The 8,865-nt window shown below is 40.5% G+C and overlaps 1 pseudogene; it reads right to left on the minus strand.

The window, feature by feature from the left end:
* Positions 1-2,169: 2,169 nt before the first annotated feature.
* On the minus strand, positions 2,170-7,935 carry LOC123444165 (annotated as a pseudogene).
* Between the last annotated feature and the right edge of the window lie 930 nt (positions 7,936-8,865).

Genomic DNA, 8,865 nt, shown 5'->3' on the forward strand with positions numbered 1-8,865 from the left:
TGAAAGGTGGACCATATAATAAATAAGTAGTACACTCTTCTAACCAACTATTGTACATGTTAGCTATAAGATGGGCTATAGATGACATGGCATGAGCTTACAGCCGGCAGCCGGCTCTACTATTGTACTTGCTCTAACGCCCCTCCCCCGGTGCGAGGTTGTTTTGACTTTGGAGGGATGAGGCGTAATAATTTCACGGGAGCTATTTCTTGCTTATTGCGAGACCTAGCTCCACCTTGCCTTTAGCATTGGAAGTGCGTTAGTTTTAGTGAGCTGGTCTATTAAAGCGGTTGCGTTAGTTTTAGTGAACTGGTCTATTAAAGCGGTTGTGAAAAGGTTCTATACAATACTCCCTCCGTCCCAAAATCCTATCTTAAGTTTGTCTATAAATGAATGTATCTAAATACAAAAATGTAACTAGATACATTCATATCTAAACAAATTTAAGACAAGAATTTTGAGACGGGGAAGTAGTATGTATTGGTTTTAGAATCTTTCATGGACTTTTTAGTTTAACATTTTTTATTATATTTCTTATTTATTTTCAAAAATACATGTCTACTTTCTTAATACAAGTTATAGACCTTTTGTATACATGTGGAATATTTTCTTGACATAAATTGAATATTTTTTAAATACACGATTGCATATTTTTTTGATTCATGTTAAAGATTATTCATACACACATTGATTTTCTTATGATATGATTATAAAAATACTTGACTTTTTTATATATTGTATAAGTATTTTTATAAAAGTCAGGAACATATTTTTGAAACCTATAACATTTTTTCTGAAAGTCATGTCATTTTTTCAGATGGCATGAAATATTTTTAAAAAATTTATTCTACTGTCTCTAATTTACTAATTGTCACTCAAACGAATGTATCTAACATTAAAATACGTATATACATCCATTTGAACAACAAATAATATGGATCGGAGGAAGTAACATTTATTTTCCATCGAATACAGATTTTTAAATACATGTGATGGATCGGAGGGTGGATTGTGGTAGCCACCGGGCTCGCGTCAGGGCCCGGATTTTTTTGGGCAAGTTAGGGTAATGATGAATAAATAGGGCTTCTACTTGACGCAAAAGGAGCAATGTTTTCATTGGTTTTTTCAGGTTCTCTTGCTTTTACTAATTTTATTTTCCCTTTTTTGCTTCATTTTATTCGTATTTCTCCTGGTTTTACTTCTTTTGTTCGTTTCCTTTTATTTTTTGTTTGATTTTCTTATTTCTTCTTTGGTTTTTATTCTTGTTTTTATTTTTACTTTGGATTGCATTTGTTTCTTTTATTGTTTTTCTCGGTTTTTCTTTTCTTACTCATTTTCATTCTTCTCTTCCTTTCTTGGGTTTCTACGGTTTTTCGTTAATCTTTGTCTTTTTTATCAATTTTCACTGTTTTCCATTCATTTGCACTTGTTTCTTCAGCTTAATTTTCATTATATTTTTCTTTGGTTTATTTTGTTTATTTTTAAGGCATTCATATTTTTGGTTTTCTTTGTTTCTTTTGATATACATTCTATAGTCTTTGTTTCTACATATTTTTAAGGCATTCATACTTTTTAATGCTTTATTAACATTTTTTAAATACAAGATTAATATTATTTGAATATATGGTCAACAATTTTCCTATACACACGTGTAAATTTTTCAAATACTTGGTTAATATTTTTTAAATATAATATTAATATTATCTAATACATGGTAAACGTTTTATATGCATATTTGACATTTTTAAAATGCTTGGTTAAAATGTTTGGAACGCTTGTTCAATATTTTTCCAAATGCTTGATTACTATCTTATGTACATGATAAAGAAATTCCATTATTTTTAATACATAATCATCGTTTTTGCTATAAACATTTAATAATTTTCAAATGCTTGTTTATCTTGTTTCAAATAGTTGTTCAACATTTTGTCAAATGCTTGATATCATTTTTATTACATGGCCAATATTTTTTCTGTAAACATGCAACATTTTCTAAATGCCTGAAAAGTTTTCAAGCACTTGCTCATTTTTTATAAAATGCTTGTTTAAATTTTGTTAAATAGAAGATCATATTGTTTCATAACTTTTTATTTCTTTGTATACATTTTTCGTATACGTGATAAACATTTTCTCTATGTACATTTAATAATTTTAAATGCGTGGTCAACATTTAAAAAACAATGTTGAGTGTTTATTAGATATATTTATTTACAATATTTGAAGTATACGAAATGTAAAAAATAAAGCAACCAAAAAAAAATGAAAAAACTAGGTTGTTGTTACCGTCCGTCTGGGCCGGCCCCAACTTACGCCACCATCCAAGCGAGCGTGCCTCCCGTCTCGCTCTATGCGAGACTAGTACACGGGCGCGTGTATGCCAGTATATACTAATCAAACATAATAACATAATACAAGGAAAAAATTAATATCATATTAACCACAACAATGCTCGTCAAGGCCGCCACGCCCCTGCCCTTCCTCCTCTCCCTTCCTTTTGTTCTTCTATATATCTCCTCCTCACCTTCGAAGTTGTGTCTCCTTGGAACTGCAGCAGGCCGTGGAGAAGCTCAGCAACCGCCGCAGTCCATCCGACTCGCCGGAGCCGCCTGTCGTACAGACATCATTTAATGGCAACCAAATCTGTATATAACCCTACATGATTTAGTACCTTAGTTGTGCTCTATTATAATAGTTGATTAGAGTTATTAAACCCCCAAGAGTATACATAAGCTATACCTGTTCCCGAAGTTGCAATCATTAGGTTGAGAAGGAAAAAAACCAAATGAGATGCTTTCACACTGATCATATTAAATAAACAGGTCATGTTAAGCACCATGTTTTCAGTATTTGAGACCCATTGAAGCAAAGGATTATTTGGAGGTTGACAAATCATTAGTGTTCTAACTTATCTGTTTGCTACATTACCTGGTTTATATTTTCAGGGTATGGAGAATAGCCTGTTTCACAATTTGCATCTCCATCAGGATGCCCAGTTGCGCGAAGGAGTGGATCAAGCTGATTGTACTCAACATTGATAACCATTGTTCTACCTACATATAAGAACGGATCCAAGTCAAATTTGACAGACCGGAAGTACAAAACAGTTGTACAAAAGTCAAAAAATACACGTGAAAATGCATTCTTCCATCAGAATTGATAGGTTAGATGGCACTGGCAGTACAGAACAAGCTGATGAATAGGGCTCGCATAGATCTTTTTAGACAAATAATGATGTTTTTTGTTGATTCCAGCAGTACTGATGTACTCTGCAATCACAATTGATTCATAATATTATTGACCCCACAGTCAGAAAAGCATCAAAATTTCCGTGTATGTATACCCATAAATAGCTCCCATGGAATGTGGTGAAAGTGGCGAATTTACCATCAACATGAGTAAGCTTGGTTATTCCACCAATGGCTTCCTTTGCCTTTCGAGGAACTGCAAGAGAATTAACATTGTAGCCCTTGGTGGCACTGACACCTAATGCCGATGGTATTGCCTATAAAAAGATGGTATAAATAAGTTCCCGCCCCCCTACAGTATTCCTAATTATAATACGTAGAAAAGGTGGTTTACAAACATTAAAGAGCAATCCATTTGTGTCCTGGAAAAAGAGTACCCATCTCCGTCATGTACTCTTCCTGTCAAAAGAATGCGAAGTATTAAAAAATATATACCCATAAATATTATTTATGGAATATATCCTAAGATTTTGTGTGGAGAGCTCAAGTTTGATTGATTACTTTACTAAACTATTTCAAATAAATCAATGATAATAGTTAACTGCCTTCAAGAAGGCAAAGTTGTCTGATTCAGGAAGTCAACGAAAAGAATACACCCAGTTCCTTAACCAACAGGCATACCATTGCTCAAGTAATCCACTTGAATAAAGAAGAGAATGAACATCTCCATGCCCATGTGGCTTTGTCTGCCGAAACACAAAACCAGAAGTAAGAGAAGTGCAAACTCAAGAAGATGAAAACAACAATACTTAATACTCCTGGTATAAGCCATCATATGAAATTATCAACCTGGATCTTGTACTTGTCATTTGGATCTAATGCAAGCCTTGCATCGTTGTCAGCTAGACATGCTACTTTTTCCTTAAACAAATAAGCATTAGTCAGCACCAAAAGCAACAGCTGTGTATGTTTTTTACGCCTTAAGAAACACATGGAAAAAAGGCAAAATAGAAAGCCACCTGCTTTAGAATTTTCACTTGTGATGGTTCCATTCCAAAATAGGAGTTTGATTGCAAAAGCTTGATGGTCAGTGCATTTGTATCATCAGAAGTTATAATAGCAAATGGGATCTTCGTATGGCATTCACAGTTATAATAGCAAATGGGATCTTCGTATGGCATTCACCTGCACACTCAAAGAAAGAAAATTTGATCAATTAAAGCAATGCCTGGATTTTCTTGAGGCCCTGGATAAGAGAATTTTGACATAATGAAGATAAACAGTTAAAATCATGTTGGATGAGCCATTCACAGGAAACAAAAAATTACGTTTCTATATTCAACATGTTCTCTAAAGTTCTATCAGGTTGGGAAAAGGAGAGGTAGAATTGCACTCTATCAATGTGCAGACTGAATTCAGAAACTGGAGACCAAACAGAACTGGTTTAACTTATCTGATTCAGGTCTTTAATGTGGCCTAAAATCATGTTGGTCTAGTCTATATATGTAAATAATATCAAATTAACAGTACTAATCCAATGGTGTACCTCAACCACACATACTAAGTGATATATATTTGAACGACATCCTTTTTTTACATACTAATAATAGCCATTCAAGGTACTTCTACGGGCTGACGACAGCTCATTCGGGCAGCCACACCAACCAACATAAACTGTACCAAGAACATCATTGTACAGAATAGTAGTTCATTTCAAGAAAATTTTAAACTAAGCTGAAATGATCAACAGTGGCAGGTATCATAGGAAGTATACAAATACTGCCATACCGGTGTGAAAACTAATCAATAATGACAAGCATCATAGTCTACATACCCTCCATTTTGCAGCTCGCCTCTTGTAAAGACAGAATAGACTCTATGTAATGTTGAAGAAAACATTTCCCACTGGTTGTCTCCCTAGGGAGTGCTACCTGCGCGATGAAATAGTTAACAAAATCTGTGACATGATACTTTCAGAAGTTTTGGTAGATGTCAAGGTCACCCAACAGAACAATAGATTTCCATGGGGAATAGGTTCCGTGTTCATATTGTGAATTACATATGAAATAAGACCTACACAAATTTCCTGCGGTGCAGTCTAAAAAGTTATGTGTTTGGCATGATGTGCAATACTGCTATCCAACAAGTGTTGAAAATGTATTGTAGCACAGTGTGTGAAAGTGGAAATATTCTGATAAAATAACACAAAACAGTACCACAGCTGCATGACAGCAAAAAAAATAATCTGCTAAGAGCATCCACATCCCAATTGTCTCTAAAAATCTAGTGCCAAGGTGGATAAATCAGATTTCTATATATACACTTCTTTAAGTATTTTCTAGCACATCTCATAGGGCCAACTATAGATGCTATGTTCTTTAGTTTTGTCATTTAAATTGCAATTTCATATACATGAGCTAATTAAAAGTAATTTATTTGGCGTCGCATTGATGCTAAAAAATTTCCTAGCACCTATTCTCACATCCCTTAGCACTGGTGCTAGCCAGTTCCTCCGCCCTTAGCGTTTGCTTACCACCTTGGGATATGGATGCTCTAAAGCATGATTTATCGAGCAAATTGATGTATATACCTGCTACCATTGCAAATCATGAATACAAAATTTTAACTATGATACGTCAACACGACAGTCTTTCCAATTCTTGGCTGTAAATACACTATTAGGAACTCGAACCACATTACCTTAATTCCTTTGTAACCAAGTCTTTCACCAAGACCACCAGCTACAAGAACAAATGCAGCATTGCGTGCTTCTTTTACCCTAGCTGCTTTTCTGAATGTCAATGACGCTGATCGTACTCTCCTGGAATCTGATGCTGTCCGGTCGGGATAAGTGAGGGGAGAGGGAGCAGGACATACCTGACCGCGACGCCGTCCGGTCTGGAACCGCCGTCGCCCCTGTCCCTTTGTTTAGGGTGGAGGATCAGAGATGGAAGGTTATCATCCAAGGCACACCCTCTGGCAGCTTTACCTGTTCATGATTGCACTGACAATAAGACCATGGTAGGAATCTCAAAGAGTAATGGAAAGTGCACATTTCTGCTAGATCTAAACGTGGTGGATGATGCAGATATACACTCGGTGGATGATGCAGCGACTAGAAATAGCATGACCGTTCAGTCTGAAGATTTACCTGAACAGAACACACAGGATCTCAAGCCAGCACTGGGGACAACACATCTTCTAGAAAACCGATGGTTGAAGAAAAGTGGAATAAAGGAGATACACCGCCTACTGATATGTCAGGCGCTCTGTCTCTCTCCCTTGCTTTTCCAGCATCAAAGGGACAATAGGCTGGTAAAATGCAACCGGAATCGCAAAGAGGCCTCAGATTAGCAGTAGGAATTACTCATTTTCGATTATCCAGTGATGATGGCTCCTTGCGTTTGCATTCCTGATGTCTTGCAAGATGGATCTTTGTAGCATCAACCCACTGCACAAGGAGTCTGCTGAAGACACAATTATCTTGTCAATGTGCAAACAGATGGCATCTTTTAGAGTGCATTTTGACGACTTTACATGCTCCTCTCGGCACACCCATGTTGAGTATTGAATTGCGAAGAACTTGAGAGAGTGGATCATGGCTTGTTTTGGTACAGAAAACATACATATATATTCAACTGCTCTTCCAAACATCGATAGAGATTTGAGCAGAGCTTCAGACTCTGCATTTGAAGTACCATCCAATCTCTGCATGTTAAATAAATCTCATGTCAGTTTTTGTCTTTAGCTTGCAACAGTGCGATATACTCTGGGGGAATGGTGGTGTAAACGCCTAAAATTGGCACATAACACTTAACTTTTCTGTTTCTTAAAAGTGCCTCTGGGATATCTAAATTTACTCATGAAATCGCTAGTTGAGGTAATACCCATTGCAGAAGATAACTCCCTGTCCCAGACTCTTCTGATGGTGAGAAGTGAGGGGAGAGGGAGCAGGACATACCTGACCGTGACGCCGTCCGGTCTGGAACCGCCGTCGCCGCTGTCCCTTCGTTTAGGGTGGAGGAGGAGGTCCGTTGAGCGGCGGGAGGAGGCGCGGTGGCGGGGGGAGGCGAGGCTGGCGATGGTGAGCCCGGAGAGGAGGCCGAACTTGAACTTGTCGAGGCCGTAGTGGGGCACCCACTCTAGTGCCGGCACGAAGTACTTGAGCGCGCCCCATGCTGCGGGAGGGGCGAGCGGGAGCGGCGCGCGGGGGCCCAGGCGACGGAGGCGAAGGCGGCGAGCTCGGAGACGAGGTGCGGGTTGGGGAGCACGGTGAGGTACTCGGCGTCGCAGGAGGCGTCCGGCAGGAGGAGGAGGACCTCGAGCAGGCGCGCGGAGAACCTGACCCAGGAGGCCGCGACGAAGGAGCGGCCCAGCGGGAAGGCGGCGAGCGCGAACGGGTTGCAGCCGGAGGCCGGGTGGCGGAGGAGGGCGACGAGGAGCTGGTCGCGGAGGATGAAGGCGCCGCGGGCGAGCAGGACCCTGAGCGCCACGAGGCACTTGAGGGCCACGGCGGCGTCGCCGCTGCCGGAGGCCGCGGCGCGCAGGCGGTCCATGAACGCCTCCTCGAGCGCCGCGGCGGAGAGGCGCGAGCCGCGGCTGAAGGCGAGGAGCGCGTCCAGGTGGTGCGCGTACAGCGGGGCCGTCGACGGGTGGTGCGCCGTCGCCCGCAGGATCGCGCTCTGCGCGTCCGCGCCGGAGGCCCCGGGGAGAGGAGCGTCGCCGCGAGCCGCAGGAGCTTGAGGCCCATGGCGATTGGCGCCGTCGCGTCGCGCGAGGAGGTGGTGGGAGCGGCGCGCGGGGGCGGGCGCCGGCCGAGCGGGGCTAGCGGGAGCGGGAGCGGGAGCGGCGCGGGGCCGGCGGGCGATCGGGGTGAGCGGGGGTTTGCGGGAGCAGTTCCAGAGAGAGATCGATCGGGAGTTTTTGTTAGCGACGAGGAGTTTTCGTTAGCGCCGAAGGTTTGTTAACAACATAATTAGGCCGTTGATGAAGTGATTAGACGGCTGAGATTGTGATTTGGATCTGCCCTGTCGTGCTTTTTATTAGTAGAGATAAAGGGGTGTTCGATAAACTTTATTTAGCGCCACACGCGCCGGTTACAGTGAAATTTTGCTAACCGGTGCGTGTGGCGCTCTGTAATGGGCCGGTCCATTTAGACTCCTGTCTTTTGTTTTAGTGCGTATACTTTTTCCAAATCGATTTTTTTTAAATCGGTAAACTTTTTCACAAATTGATGAACTAATTTTTTGAAATCAGTGAACGTTTTTAAAAATCAGTGAACATAATTTAAAATTTGTGAACTTTAAAAAATAATCAGTGAACTGTTTTTAAAAATTGTAAACTTTTTTGAAAATTGATGATTTTTTCGTACTCTATGAAATTTTTAAAAATCCATGAACATATTTCAAAAATTGGTAAACTTTTAATGATAATCATTGAACTTTTAAAAATTCTATGAACCTTTTAATGAGCAACGCATTCTACATGAGCCGGCCCACGAGAAAGAGCGGTGTAGGGGCCGGTTCCCTATCCGGCGCTGAAAGCGCCACAGGAGGTCCCGGGGCGCCCAGTGAGGCGGTCGAGCAATTAGGGCTTTTTTGGGGGGTGATCCCTTATTTTTCTTTACTAGTGGCCACCTACAGAAGAAGTTATTATCAACAAAAGACCTAAATCTTAACAA

Source organism: Hordeum vulgare, chromosome 3H (genome assembly GCF_904849725.1).
Source record: "Hordeum vulgare subsp. vulgare chromosome 3H, MorexV3_pseudomolecules_assembly, whole genome shotgun sequence".
NCBI classification, from domain to species: domain Eukaryota; kingdom Viridiplantae; phylum Streptophyta; class Magnoliopsida; order Poales; family Poaceae; genus Hordeum; species Hordeum vulgare.